The 15,755-nt window shown below is 44.4% G+C and overlaps 1 protein-coding gene across 1 annotated transcript in view; it reads left to right on the top strand.

The window, feature by feature from the left end:
• LOC119401711 (cyclic AMP response element-binding protein A-like) overlaps positions 1-15,755 on the top strand; it is a 258,911-nt gene that overhangs the window by 23,111 nt on the left and 220,045 nt on the right. The gene's annotated exons all lie outside the window — the stretch shown is intronic.

The raw sequence follows: 15,755 nt of genomic DNA, 5'->3' as shown, positions 1-15,755 counted from the left end.
TATCTGACACAGCACTGACTTGATTAGTCTGCGAGGGATATCCACCCACTGAGCTTCTTTCCGTCAGTGGTGTGTGGGACGCGCGTTTATTTTTGGAACACCTCGCCTCCGCAGCAGCATTAGTGGCTCGCGGCGAAATTAAAGGGGGAGCCGCTGACGTCGTTGTTATTCTTTCGACCTTCCCCAGACCAGTGTCCGAGCGTAGTAGTAGCAATAATGCGACGTATATTAGACCAGTTGCTCCGGACTGATCCGGTTGGGCGGTGTATATACAAAGCTCGCGTAGGATGCCAAATCCCAGGCTCTGCATCACCGCGAACGTAAGTTTGTCTCAATTTGGCCATGATTAATTCGCTAGTGGATCCTTGGAATCAGGTACATCATAACTGTCACCACCACTTATATCATCATCATCATCATCATCATCAGAGACCATCTTTATGTTCACTGAGAGATGAAATATCCCCAATCTAACCTGTCTTGCGCAATGCGATTCTATTTTGTGCTTGCAAATTTTCTGCTGGCGTAAATTTCCAATTGCCGTAAAAGCCCGTGGTGTTCTCATAAAAATTATTTCCGGCCTCGACCGAAGGTTTCTTCAAGTAGAAACATTCTTGGAGCTCTTTTACTTGTGTTTCCGGGTTCCCAGTTGTCGTTGCATACGACGCTCACACCCGGCCGCGGTGCATGCAGCGTTTTCAACTACCCGTCGTATTCCAATCGAGATGGAATCGAAAACTGCCGTGTATTTCGAGAGTATCGGGCACGGTCTCCTGTGTGGCCCATCTGTGCAACTTGCTGACGTTAAGCTGTACTAATTAATCACCAATCGCGATACAAAAAAAATTAATGTGAGATGTTGCCACACCGTTTAAAACAAACACGAATTTAACTCGCGGTCGTCATAGATTCTTAATCAGATTAAGCCGATGACCTTAGACCAACAGTGTCGCGGTAGGGAATATCCGGCGTCCTTTCGGCTTTGGTGTTCCCAGTTTTTTTCCTGCTTGGAAGTTCCGATATCGCGCTAGACTCTAAGTCATTGCCGATGCTTCAATATCATCAATATCTGCTCATCTGCGCATCTGTTTCTGTCGACAAAGAAATGGGGTCATAAAACGTTCGCAATTTCATTGCGACATTGTGACCGTTAATCACCTGCATATTACATAATTCGTTAGTCACGCGCGACAGTAAAGCTATTTTGCTGTGTTAAAGTGACACTAAAGCGAATGTTAAGTCGACGTTTATAGCTGAAATAACGTTCCACAAACCTCGTAGTGCTTGTTTCGTGTCAAGTGAATGCTTAATTTGAAAGTAAATTACGTTTTAGTGGTCCGCACAGCGTTAGCGCACTTCAAATCGCCCGCCTGAAAAGGTCTCCTGACGTAGCGTTTGCCTTGCCCAAACAGATGTAGATGTCACCAAACAGATGTAGCACCAAACACATAGTTTGCCTTGCCCAAACAGATGTTAACCAAACAGATGTATTAAACATTTAGGTGCGCTCCTTATTCTGTGCGTCGCGTTTGATGAGCTTCTCTTAACTTGGCGTTCCCACGTAGGCGACTCTTCGACTTCACCGAGTCGAATTATACCGGAGATCGAGTTATACGGAAATCCGTGGGAGAAAATAAAAGTGCGACGGTCTCTCCTGACGTCATCGGGAACCTTTCCACGCCGTCGCTGCGTAATTGAAGACAGTCTGCGCGTGCGTACACGTTACGCAAGGCACGTCCGACTGTAAGAAGGGATAACGGTGCGATGTGGATAAGCCTCGGGCATCGCGCGGCAGGGCTCAACACGACGTAGGACTAATCGAGCCACATGTGAGCAAAAGCCAAAACGTGTAAACGTGTGTAAGAGTAATAACATGAAGGCGTTGGCATTTGGCAGACCAACCCACGACCCTAAGTGACTAACGTTAAGGCACATCCTACGCTACGCTTAACTACATCCTCGTGTACGCCTACGCGGTCGCTTTGATCTTGGTTCTTTCGCGCAAACCTCAAAGAAGGCAAGAAAGAATGTAAGAAGGGAAGGAAGGAAGGAATAAATAAATTTACATAGATAGATAGATAGATAGATAGATAGATAGATAGATAGATAGATAGATAGATAGATAGATAGATAGATAGATAGATAGATAGATAGATAGATAGATAGATAGATAGATAGATAGATAGATAGATAGATAGATAGATAGATAGATAGATAGATAGATAGATAGATAGATAGATAGATAGATAGATAGATAGATAGATAGATAGATAGATAGATAGATAGATAGATAGATAGATAGATAGATAGATAGATAGATAGATAGATAGATAGATAGATTCTGACCGAAGAATGACTTCAACACTTTCGAGGCTTACACGTGTTGTGTAAACCGTATCGGTAAGAATACTAATAAATGTTTTCGAAATATTTGTATGCGGAGTTCACTCCTACGTTTAAGATCACAGAAATTAAGATGAGTGCGCGAAATCGTTAACATGATGACGTCTTCTCTCTTCTACGCACCTGCGACATTTTTATAATTCTTCTTTTTTACTTACGCGGAACCGCATGCACATTTTTCTTCGAAAGGGGTTGGTAAACATAGCCTCTGCGCCAGGAAATACACGTGCTCTTCGTTTTTGCGAAGCGCTCGAACGTCATCCAGCCTACCTCCTCAGATGTCTTATTTGATATTTAGTTGCTGATACACTGAAAAATATTTCACAAGTAGCAGTATCCCGACATAAAATAGAATTTTTACAGATGTCTTTGTAAGGGCAAGGGGACGATGCTTCTTTTTCGATGCCGTGACGTAAGAAATGACGTCAGCACTTTTAGATTCCGGCGGCAAGCTTTTTAATTGGTGCTTATGAAAATGTGCATGACCTCGATATGTCCTATGTTTAACACATTTTGTAATTACTACTTTCTTCTTGGTGCACTTACGAACTTGAAGGTTGAGTGCCACTCTTAGTGCTTACAGTAAGCAAAGACGAAAACGAGTCCCACAAAGAACCCACGCAGGAGTCGCAGCAATAGCTGTGACGAACATTTTTTAAGGACCTCCTACATCTAACTTAACGATAGCCTACAAATACCGAGGCTTCTCTAAGTGCAATGCTCATCCATGGAATCTGCCGTTTAGAATTCAGCACAACAGCGATCACAACAAACTTTTTGGTTATAATTTTGCTAATCTTATCCTTGCTTCCATTGTCTCACCCTGATGCAGTAAAGATCTATCGCACTCAGTGCGACCTCTACACTTTTGTTTAGCTAGGCGCACACCGGTGTTTAGTTAAAGGTTTAGGAGAAAGAAATACCTCACTCGATCATCACAACATCTCAGCTATGTTTAGTTAGGCGCACAGTAGTTTACGATGGAGCTGTTGAGACTGTGGCCATTTTTATGCTCTCTAAGGAATGTGTTTATTGTCACATTCCGTTTGTTTGATCTATTTTTCCTTTTGTTGTATGAAGAAAGTTCGCATCTGCCTTTACGATATAACAAGTGCTTCAATTGTTCGCTTTCATACTGTCTCTCGGTGTTATATAAACTCAAAGCACTAGAGCTAAGCCTGCAATCTCTTGTAAGAGCTTTTGTAGAGAGACAGTAGCGTTTATATTGAGCTTTCGTTGCTCTCAATGTGTTGTCTATTTGGTTCAAATCCAGTGAGACGCGTGAATATGAAACCAAGCATTATTTACACTTAAATTTGCTATTTGTGAACACTGTAGATAGTGCACTTCAACGCGTACTTACGTGTGGCGCAAGTTGCACTAATTTTTTTTTTACGCACTACACTGCGTAAATTTTTTACGCTTGTCAAAACACTGGCTTTAGAGAAGCTCCCTGTTCAACGATTTGTCATCAAAACAGCACCGATTATTAAGCTATCTGAACTTGGATAACAGCAGTTCACATCATTTATAGGAAATTTCAACTAGAGATGTGACAGCACATTTCATTCCTCGACAAATAAATGCGTACATCATTCAAGTGATCCTGTAATGCAAACGACGCTTCCGCGTCCTTGCATAATTTTTACATTAATTATGCTGACATTTGCATTCAGGAAGAGTTTAATATCACCGGCCTCGAATGATGTTGCCATTTGACGTCATTCGCTTGCAGTTTCGCGTCGATGTCAGTATTAGACTCTAATGTTAATATTAGATCATATCAGCATCCACGATTGATTGAATTCGGGGAAAGCAATGACAGAGCAGCATTAATGCATAGTGGGAACCTAGTCATAGCAATAAATAAAACGAAGTATAATATAACACCTTAACGAAGGATGTATGCACTCTGAACTTCAAAGCGCCCTTTGAGCTGTTGCAACACGAGATGTGGTTGGCACTTTTATCATTTTAAACGAGTCGCTTTGAAACCTTTGAATTCCACAAGGACAACAACTTGACAGTGAAGCGGATTGGCTGTAGAATGTTACCTAAGCACTTTCTGAAACGTTCTTGGAATGCAAACAATGCATTGGAATGCGACTGAATCCAAATGCTATGTGTTAGCTAGGTTCACAACATTGCTGGAGTGCCTTCTACGAAAACGCATGATGATATTCTGTCGAAGTTCATTTGAGTTAATATATTGCTAAATAAGCACTCATTAGGCATAGCACGACATTAAGGGGACACTAAAGAGCAAAATGATTTTTTCATATTAGTAAAGTATTCTTTCGCGATACCAAGAACACCACGCCTTCTGCGACAAGGCGCTCAGTACGCGAGAAAACGCGCAATAAGAAAATGTGGGTGGCGACGCCACCTTGAATTTTCCGCATCATTCGCCGTGACGTCACATGTTTTGATGGCGCCTACTAGGGACTACGTAGTTCCTAATCGGTAAAAATGAAGTACATTGTCCTCTCAGGGAGCCATAGACCTAACATACCAAGTTTGGGGTAATTTTATCGAGCCAATGGTGCCAAAATACGATAAATACACTTTGAAATCCCTGACGTTACGCGGGGAGGTATAGGCGTGAAATTTAAAAATGAAACTTTGAACTTGATTTTTTCCTCTATTAATAAACCTCCGATGGCGAAATTAACGACGTTAGAGTTCTAACAGCACAATTTATCGATCTGAACCAATTCATTGTTTCTCTTTAGTGTCCCTTTAAAGCTGAACATTTGTAAAGAGCTAGTAAGCTAGTAAGGAGCGGTATTGTAGATATCGTTCCGGAGTTCTGTCTTGGTCTTGCCTTTAAACTATTTAACATAAGTGAGCATTCATTCATTATTGATGCACATTTGCTCGGAATTGTAATCAAAATTCTTCAGCTGCGAATAGGCTGGTCTTTGTACGCTTACTTGCCCACTTAATTCTTGTGCCCTTTTCCTCTAGGATCGTGTGCCAGCGGACGAAGTACAACTAACCTTAGGACGAGTTCAAATCATTTCGAAACGAATAATAAGTATAAGTGGCCTGAGTGCTTTTCTCTCAGATATTTTACAAGAATCCAGGTTTATTGCGAAAGTGCTTCAGTAGAGCAAACAATCCCTTAAAAGTCCTTCCATACACAGTTCCTGTGAAAATATTGTTGTCTTCCTGATGACTTTTTGTTACCTTCAATAAACATTCTTTCGAGATGCATTTGAGGGCCTTTCACTGGTTCATTTCGCATAATTATTTTTTTTTAATGTGAGATCGACGTGTAGAAATAAAATTTATCGCCCTAAATTTTTTCCCGCTTTCTAGCCATATCTATTTCACGAGGCATGCAAATCGAAGCACTTTGTTATGTTGTTATTTAATATTTAAATACACAATTTTCGGACACTCACTTTCGGACACTTCCCCCTTATTGACTTTTGAGAGCTTTGTGCGGCATTGAACATGTGTTATGCAGAGGCACAATTGAACACCGGGTTCATTTGTACAAAAGAACCCGGTGTTCTATTGTACCTCCTGTGTATTTTCCACCTACTGCCCGTGAACGGGGTATGACGCTGACTTCTCACCGAAACGTACTTTTTTTCGTGTAGTGGTCTTGCTTAGCTGCTCACACTTTACACAGCAAGCACGACAAACTACCAACACACCCCAACATCCTCCCTGCTGACTACGCCCCTGTTGCCCAGTACAAGTCTCAAATACAAGGCAGGCTGTACTTGGGATCTATACTCACAGGCCCCAAGGGTAGACTGTAACACAGGGTAGACTGTAACTGCAGGGTAGACTGTAAGTACAGTCTACCTTGTACTTGGGACTTGTACAGCCCATTTGGATATCAACTGGCGATCCTTGCTGGTTAACATCCTTGTCTTTACCTTCCCCCTCTCTCATAAGACACGTGCTGCAGATAGTGTTACGTTGACTGCCGTTCGGCAGTTCACGCTTTTTTGTTTTGTTTTGTTTTCGCGCCCTCCTCAGATTACATCGCATTGCTGCATACCACGCAGCCATGTGGATACAATCCCAAGCACGGCTCCTGTGACGCGACGCGAGATGACGGATGACTTCATTTGAGGACGCGTCTTCCCTGCAGAGCTGCGCAGTCGACTTCTTGTTTTTCATTTCGAGCCTGACAAGCCCAGCTTCTAGTTAACCGCTGATGGTTTCCAGCGCACCCACGCTTCATTGCCAAAGACGGCAGTGATCGGGCCGGCGATCGTTCATGGGCCGTTCTTCTCCGTATTCTATCAAGAAAAAGTCTCCCAGAAAAGTTTATGCAAATGACAAGCCAATGGCTTTTCTATACTCGGTTACAACCTTTAAAAAAATGTCAGCTCCTCCCACTGCCACGAATAAAGTTCCTCGCTCGCTCGCTCCTCCCACTGCCATCGCTTTCACTCCCACAGAGAATTTGCATAAATGCTCCATCAAATAGCGCTTACTCATTTTCGTGACGTCAAGCACTTTTCGAGTGTTTCAGATAGTTTACTTTCTCAGACGGACACATTTGGAGGTGCTGGTTTCGGGTCGTAAACGTGAACGTCCTCGTAAATTTCGTCAGAAATTCTTACATAGCTCCTTATCCGAAAGTAACATTTTATGCAGTAGCGGTTGACCTTTAACCCTTTGTATGCGTAGTATTTACACTAGCCGAGAAAAAGTACTTAAGGTTTGAGCGGAAACCAGCTAGCACGACTGTCTTTTACAGACGAAGAGCAGGCGCGCCGCAGTATTGTGGGCAGAGCTAGCATTTTTTTTTTTCGTATGTTGCAACCGAGTTAGAGAAACTTTATTGAATGTCTCATGAACCCAGCAGCAAATCAATGAAATTTCATGAAATCAATGAAATGATTTTTGCAAAGTTTAAGAGAAGGAAGCTACTCTACGATGGGGTTCAGACATTTGACCGGCGCCCTCAATTATTGGCATTTGTTTTGCTTTATTTGTTTCTTAAGTAAATTCGTACTTGAAGGCATTCGTAAAACCCGGTGACGAAAATCGAGGCCGGCTGCTTTGATAATCTAGCGGTCAGACTTCCTAGACACTGCGCATAATATCAATCTTCATCTTTATTTCAGACAATGACAAATAACAAAATGTGCATTTGTCCTGTCTAAGAGGCTGACAATAAGGCACGATTGGCTAACAGAGTGTTATGCCATATTTCACTATTTCATACGTCTATCTCAACAGAAAACCCAATAGACCTGCGAATATAGCCAGTGGAAAGGTGACAGAATATTTTAGCTAAGGATGCAAGATTTTTATGGCTATAAGGTTATAACATAACCTGCAAGCAAATGCAAATTACAGGGGCATAGCCGGACTCTTTTTACACATACCATATACATAAAAATTTCGGGAGGGGTGTGGGTGTGGGGAGGGTGGAACCCCGCCTTCTTACTACGAGACTGGGCAATAAATAGAAATCTTGGACAGGCTCGCCAAATTGCTTCGTCATGCATTAACCATATCTCGAATTTTGTAAAGGTCTCTGTTCTTTGGGCATCACAAATATTGTACGCCAGCCACGATAATTTCAACCTAAGCAGATGAAGTAAAATGAGAAAGTTTACAATGTCGAGGAAATCCATATCTATGGGGACAGGACTCTCCGCACTTCATCTGCCTTCTTCATTCTTGTATAACGTGCACTATATTTCTTTCGGTTTGACTAAAAGGGTAACGTCCCAAAGCAGCCCACTGACAGTGACGATGCATTACACTGTTAAAAAAAGGAAAGAGTCAGTTGACCCTTTTTTGTGGATATTGACTTGCCACATATATGACTGTCTTTGAAGAGTCGCGTGAGCTTATTTTGGAAGATCACTATACTCTCTAGGAAGAGTCGCGGGATGCACGTCTCTCCAAAGGAGAGTCAACGTGTCCCTTTAAAGAGAGTCATGTATGTGACAAGTTGGGACTAAAAAAAAAAAGAGATTCAAATGACTGTTTTCACATAGTGTAGCTTAGGGCTTTATTTCAATTATAGCCGCCAGTGTTGTGATTATGTCAAGATATGGCCAATGCTGTTCTAAGTATGTGCAGCGCAAAGAAACGAAGGCAAATAGAAGACACATAAACGTCATAGACTATATGTCTTAGAAGGGCGGCAGCTTGGGCTAGCTTGTATGTCATGATGATAGCTATAGCGCGAACTGAGGTCTAGGAGTGCCTCCTTGTCCTGGTCCTCAGTTCGCGCATAGCCTATCATAGACTATGTCGTTTATGTGTCTTCCATTTTTTTTTCGTTTCCTTGCGCTTCACATCTTTAGTCTATATCAAGACATGATGATAAAAGATTTACTCTGACTTAGCACAACAAAAGTGTAGCTAGATTACATATACGTTTCGCCACCTATGCGGGGGGCATCCTCAGTATAAACTGGCACCAAATGAGCGGAGGCCTCCCGGTCCACTGCTTGATGGTGAAACGTCTATGTAATTTTGTTATATTTTTGTTGTGTTAAGTCGGAGTAAATCTTTTAGAATCACGAACTCACGCGTCTTTCGAACATTTTTGCATATTAAGACATGTACCAACTAGCCCACCAGCGGATTCTTCTAGAACAACGCTGTTCGTATGCACATGGCTTCCTTCCCGCATGCATGCCGTCTCAATGCCATTTTGACCGGTAGTATATTCTCCGCGCTACAAATACACGCAGTGTCTGTGAAACTGCAACAAAGAGAAAAAATATCGAAAACAAAAACAAAAGGAAGGGAGGCATCGATTTGATATTAATGAATGCGACATCGTGACTTTCTTTGCGAAGTCATGGAGTCGTTTATCGCTTCCTCTGAGATTCTCAATTCGGCGCGAAATCGCCTGAAAAATTCAACATATACTCTCGATTCTATTTCCTACCTCTTCCTTCACGAAACGTATAGCTCGCGGCCTTCTTCGTAGCAGATAGTCGGGCACCGTGCGCACGTCAATAGTTGACTTTCAAGTTGCCCTTTCGGGATGTACACACTACAGTGTTGTTTTTGTATTGTTTGTTTTTCCCACTGACTCCTGCCTATTTTGTTTTTTTTTCTCTCACTCTCACTGAGACCAGTTCGCGCGCTCGCTTTGGCTGCTTATCGCTTTTCAACATTTCTTCTCCGAAATGCTATGCACGCACTCGCGGAAGCCGGCTTTCCTTGTTTGTTTGTTTGTTTGTTTTTTGTTTGTTTGTTTGTTTTTCATCTACTGACGGCGGAGCTGGTGTTGGTTCAACGGAAGGAATACTGGGTTCGGCTTTGCATTTCAATTCATTCATTTTATGGGTGGCGTTCATTGAGTTTTTGGCTCTGTTACTTTTATGTACGAGGCCACACCTTATATAGCGTACCACCTCGCGTTATTTAGGCGTTCGGCGGTGGCTGGAGGGTGAACGATAGCGCCCTGGTCTCCTACATTCACTTGCACACAGCCATCACTGCCTTTATCACTGGCTAATAATTTTGAATAGTCTTGGCTACATAATGGAATACTAGGTGTAGCACCTACTACCCTAAGATGTAGTAGGTGCTGGTCCTCCAACATGGCCGCTTACATGACGTCAATGCAATCTTTTGACTACGCGACAGCGGCCGTCATAATTATCCTCCTGGTCATGTACTCTCCTTCGTACTCTATGAATCTGTCGTTATTTCATACCCCTTGCCCAGCATGCAGTAGTAGGTGCTGGTCCTCCAACATGGCCGCTTAGATGTCGTTAATGCAATCTTTTGACTACGCGACAGCGGCCGTCATAATTATCCTCCTGGTCATATCGTACTCTCCTTCGTACTCTATGGCTGACCCGATGGTCGCGGGATCGAATCCCGGCCGAGGCTGCATTTTCGGTGGAGGCGAAAGTATTTGAGGCCCGTGTACTTATATTTAGGTGCACGTTAAAGAACCCCAGGTGGTCGAAATTTCCGGAGCCCTCCACTACGGCGTATCTCATAATCATATCGTGGTTTTGGGACGTTAAACCCCAGATATTATTATTATTATTCGTACTCTATGAATCTGCCGTTGTTTCATACCCTTTACCCAGCATGCAGTAGTAGGTGCTGGTCTTCCAACATGGCGGCTACGATGACGTCAGTGCAATCTTTTGAGTGCGCGACAGCTACCACGACAATCATCCCCCTGGTCATATAGTACTCCGCTTCGCACTCTATGCCCCTGTCGTTGCTTCAAACTCCTTCCCCAACACGGAGTATTAGGTTAGAGTGCCAGCTCTTGGACTGACCGCTCCACCTTCTTTCCATAAAGCTCTCTGTCTCCCTCTCTGTTATTTTTTGAATCAGGGAGCAGCAGCTGTGCGACTTATTTTGCACGCTTACTGCGGAGATGCTTCATGTAGTCCGTCAGCTAAAGTTCGCAGCGTGTCTTCATCATCTGCGTTTTCAAGGACGGTGACCTTTGCCTCGCTGTTGTCACACTTGCGGTCTGGCCTTCTCATCCTCCTCTGGCAGTTGACGTTTGACTAGAGTGCACCGCTTGCTGCTGGACCTTCTTCACGCGCCCTGCATTCAGCAGCTTGCAAAAAACATCTTTAGAAACACTTTTCTCTTCGTGTATGTTTTTTTTTCACTCTTATCTAGCTTTTTTTGGCCTCCCCAGAGCCGCTGTAGCTTTCTGAACTCTCGTCGTCTGCTAGTTATTTTTCGTCTGCAAATGTCGCAGCTTCGCTGTTGCTGATGACGTTGCTGCTTGCTAAGTGGTTTCTGAACTCATTTTTTGTGTTATTTTCTGTCAGTTTTTGTACTGATTCTTTCTTAGCATAACATTGGTTCGTTTGATTATTGTCGCCTGCGTGTTTCAGCCTTTTGTCGGCTTATGTTTGATCTTTTCCTTCTCCTTCGAAGTCTCCTTTGGCTCCTTTGCTGTACGCTTTGCTTCTCTATTTCTTCGTGTTCTTTTTTTCTTATCTTCTGTCGAAGCTTTCTGCCTCATGCCGCCCGCAGGTTCCTACGTCAGTTGACACGTGATTGACTGCTGAACACGTGAAACGAGAGCCCACACAAATACACGCACAACGCGTGCTCGCGCCAAGGCAGCCTCTTCTTGGTCGCGATAAAAATGTTCCGGAAACAGCCGCTTATGCAAAGAAGATGCAGATACGCAAAAGAAAAACAAGCAAAAAAAAAGACGCGGACTCAAAATAAAAGCGCGACAAAAATGCCTCCGTGCTTCTCGGGCATGCCGTGTCGTGCAGAAGTTGCTGAGACATTTCTTTTTTTCTTTTCTTTTTCGCTTGCAGGGGTCATTAGCCTTGGCCGAACTTTCTCGCATGTATCAGCCCTTCCGGCGCCCAGAAGGGAGAAATAAAGACGAGTCTGAGTCGAAGGAAAAGTAAAGAAAAACGAGACGAGAGATTCCTTAGCTTAGACACAGCCGAGTACAGAGGCGAACGCTGCATGCATGCCCCTACTAGTGTTTGCACTTTGCCGATACCCGAGGACCTGTAGAAGGACCCTCTTGAGTCTGGGGCTTTCGTCTTGAGTGCGTTTGTGCTGCTGCCGCCGTTGCTGTGGCTGCTCTCTTTAGCGATGACTCTGAAACTAGTGGTCGGCATAAGAGTTACCCGGTCTCTTGTCGCCGAGCTGTGCCGATGTTTGCGACGGTTTTGTGAGCACGACTGTGCATATCTTCGGCCGCAACTTCTCGATAGATTCCCCTCCTGCCCAGGGTTAGCGTAGAAATGGACTGAGTTGCTTCAAATCTGAGTTGCTTTGGAGCTGGTGAGCCCTCTTAAAGGCTTCCTTTCATCGTTCGGCAGACGTTGGAAGGATCAGAATAGACGTCATACAGTAAAAATATATGAGGTTTTTACTTGCCAAAACCACCGTATGAATGTGAGGCACGTCGTAGTGGAGGGCTCCAGAAATCTCGACCGTCTGGTGTTCTTGCACTGACATCGCACAGTAGACGGGCCTCAAGCATTCCGCCTCCATCTAAATGCGACTGGCGCGGCCGGGATCGAACCTGTGACCTTCCGGTCAGCGACCGAGCAATGTAACCACCGTAGCACCGCGACTGATGAAGAGACGTCATAGCTGCCATCTTCATATAATCAGTATTTCGAATCACTTATAAAGAACACTCTAAAAGCTAAATGTTGTTAAAAAACACTGACAAAATAAATGTATGGCAATGCTTGCGCGCGCTGGTTCCATTTCCAGCTGTGGCAGCCACATTTCAAGGGGAACGAAATCTAAAAACACCCGCGCACTTTGATTTATATGCCCGTGATGCCCCAGGTGGCCACAACTTAAACCGGCATCCCACACTACGGTGCTTACCTTAATCGCAACGTGGTTTTCGGAGGTAAGATTTCATAAATGAAAGAAAAATACCTTGTCAAAATTTGTTCTAACATGGTCTACAATAGCACCGGAGTCCTGCTCGTCAAGCAACACTGGATGCTGTGCAGGTGCTGCGTCAGTAGTCTAAAGATGGCGGCGTCCGTGAGGTGCTGACTGAAGTCTGCACCTAAGCTGGGACGATAGCTGCGTACTCTGTGCCGGCTTGCAGGGTCCTGCCGTTCTCCTTTTTTTTTTTTATCGACGCAACTACGCGTTTTCTTTTCTGGCACGTGCCGCCGGTGGCCAGGTTTGCACGAGCCGCACTGATAGGAAAACTAGTGGCAAGCAAGTCCGTGGGAAATAGAGACAGGGTGTGCGGATTGCTTTATCTTCGGCGAGCTGGTGTCTCCTTTCCTTTCAGGCGCGCAGCTTCGTCCCTCTTACCGCCGAGAAAGGTATATAACAGCTGCATCTTACCGGTACTCACCTAGGGAGCAGAAAGCTGGAGGCTTACAAGGAGGGTTCAACCTAAACTGAGGACCACGCAGTGAGCCATGGAAAGGAAAATTATAGGTGTAACCTTAAGGGACAAGAAGAGAGCAGAGTGGGTCAGGGAACAAGCGGGTGTTAAGGATATATTAGCCGAAATCAAGGTGAAGAAGTGGACATTGGTCAGGGCATGTAGCGCGTAGGCAAGATAACCGCTGGTCATTAAGAGTAACACACTGGATTCCAAGAGAAGGCAAACGCGCGAGGGGGAGACAGAAAGTTAGGTGGGCAGACGAAATCAAGAAGTTTGCGGGGATAACGTGACCGCAGCCAGCACAGGACCGGGTTGATTGGCAAAACATGGGAGAGGCTTTTGCCCTGCAGTGGGCGTAATCAGGCCCTTGATGATGGTAATGATGACCCGCCACGGTGGTCTAGTGGTTATGGTGCTCGACTGCTGACCCGAAGGTCGTGGGATCGAATCCCGGCCGCGGAGCCCGCGTTTAGATGAAGGCTAAATCCTAGAGGCCCGTTTGCTTAGATTTAAGTGCATGTTAACCCTTTAATGCCTGAATTATGAAAGTGCCGAAGAAAAAAATTTGTTTTTCGTTTTTCAGCTTTAAATAGCAGCCTTAACACAAATCAGCAGTTGTATTATCCAAAATGCAACTTTATTGCATACTTTTAGGTATGTCGCGAATTCGCGACAACCGGCACTTAAGCCAATAGTAGCTCAATATGTTCAATGCAACGTAAGTATGGCATCGCCGCATCAATGAAGCGGATCTCTTCAGGGCAGCGTAACCTGGCGTCGTCATTGTTGTTAAATGCAAGTTTGACTTTATTGCCTCCTACCAATCACGTGACATCGTGTGGGCCACCATGTGTGCCCTATACCCCGGCGCCCAGTATAGCCGACTTCTTGGGAGCCGACAGAATGACATGAAAGTGACGGCATCGAGAAATAGATCTAGCTCACCACGAGACAGAGCCAGTCCTTTGTTCGGATTTTTCTGCGTTGCAAACAGATTGCTCTGCTGAACGATGTGTTCCGTGAAGGTGTCATAAAAAATTCCTTGAAATATTCAATAGGAGCTCGGACAGTGTCACATTGAAGATGAGCGGTTTTGCAGTGTGGCATTTCCCGCTGTTCTTGACAGTCTTTTCTTTTTTCCACCGCACTGCATGTTTCAAAGAGGCACTAGCTTGGCTGGTCTACCACATCTTCGTCTTCATCCTCACTGCTCGATGAAGACACTCGTGCTTGTGCATGAGGATCGACATCGTCGTCTTCGCTGTCATTGAGACAGCTGCTGTCACTTTTATCTTCGGGTGGCAAGCGCATGCGAGGCCTTTTTTTCCCATAAAATGAGCGGAAGTCCATCATGAACTTGTCATACAGGCAGTCATAACTGACTGACTCAAATGCCGTATGTCGCGAATTCGCGACATACCACAAAAGCGAGGATCGTGCAGGAAATAACGTACTTCAAAACAACGTGACATGTCGTGTGCAACCTCTTGTATGTGTGCACATCGAAAACATTTTATAGGAGATAGAACTTACGTCCCTTGGGCAGAAAACAACGAAGTAGTGAGAGCTGTTTCACGTGCTTCACGCTCTCCGGCAACTGATACACAACACTCCGTTCCAGCTTGCAATACCTTACATGCAATGGCGCTAGATGTCTGATGCTGAAAGCTACGTTCGCCGCAAATATGTGACAGCCGCCGGTGAAGGCATCAACGCGTTTCGTGTGTTACTTAATCGGCGTCTTTCGGTATGTCGCGAATTCGCGACAACCGGCAATAAAGGGTTAAAGAATCCCATGTGGTCGAAATTTCTGGAGTCCTCCACTACGGCATCCCTCATAGTCATATCGGGGTTTTGGAACGTAAAATCCCAGGAATTATTATTGTCAGCTTAGACCCTTTCTGCCGACTGCCAGTTGGCCGTGTTGGTATACGCCCATGATCGTAAAGCGCTACTTGGCTCCTTGTCCTGTGTTCTTCTAAAGTCTCCGCTCTTAGTAGCGATTTACCCTCGTCCCGTCAATGACAATATAGAGGACAGTAGGCAAAAAATATCAAGACGAGTTGTTGATTGGTTGAACTTTACTATGGTTCATTCAAACTAGGATGTGCTTAGACCGTAGGCGTAAACCATTGAGAAAAGGGCTGGGACCTCGGAAACGAGAGGGCACACAGTTTTTCGAAGTACAGTAGCGTTGATTTCAACGCAAAGACAAAAAAAGAACAGATGGCAACAATATCAATTAGCATAATAATCAGAGGTGTTGAATACCTGGAGTCACGTGGTCAAGGAATACAAAAAACATACATGCCAACAAAGCCTATTAGCGTCATTTGTATTCAGAGGTGTTCAATACATACTGTCACGTGGTCAGACTGAAGTCATTCGCGTCCTCCCTAGTAAACCATTTCCTGCACGCTGTAAGATTCATATTCAATTCCAGTGCTGGCAATCGGTACGCGTCGTGATATCCCTTGGATTCTTGTTCAGGTATGCTATTGTTTTCATTTTTAAAAAAGATGCC

The sequence above is a fragment of the Rhipicephalus sanguineus genome, chromosome 8 (genome assembly GCF_013339695.2).
Source record: "Rhipicephalus sanguineus isolate Rsan-2018 chromosome 8, BIME_Rsan_1.4, whole genome shotgun sequence".
In the NCBI taxonomy this organism is placed as follows: Eukaryota; Metazoa; Arthropoda; class Arachnida; order Ixodida; family Ixodidae; genus Rhipicephalus; species Rhipicephalus sanguineus.
This window is presented reverse-complemented; position numbering and strand designations above follow the sequence as displayed.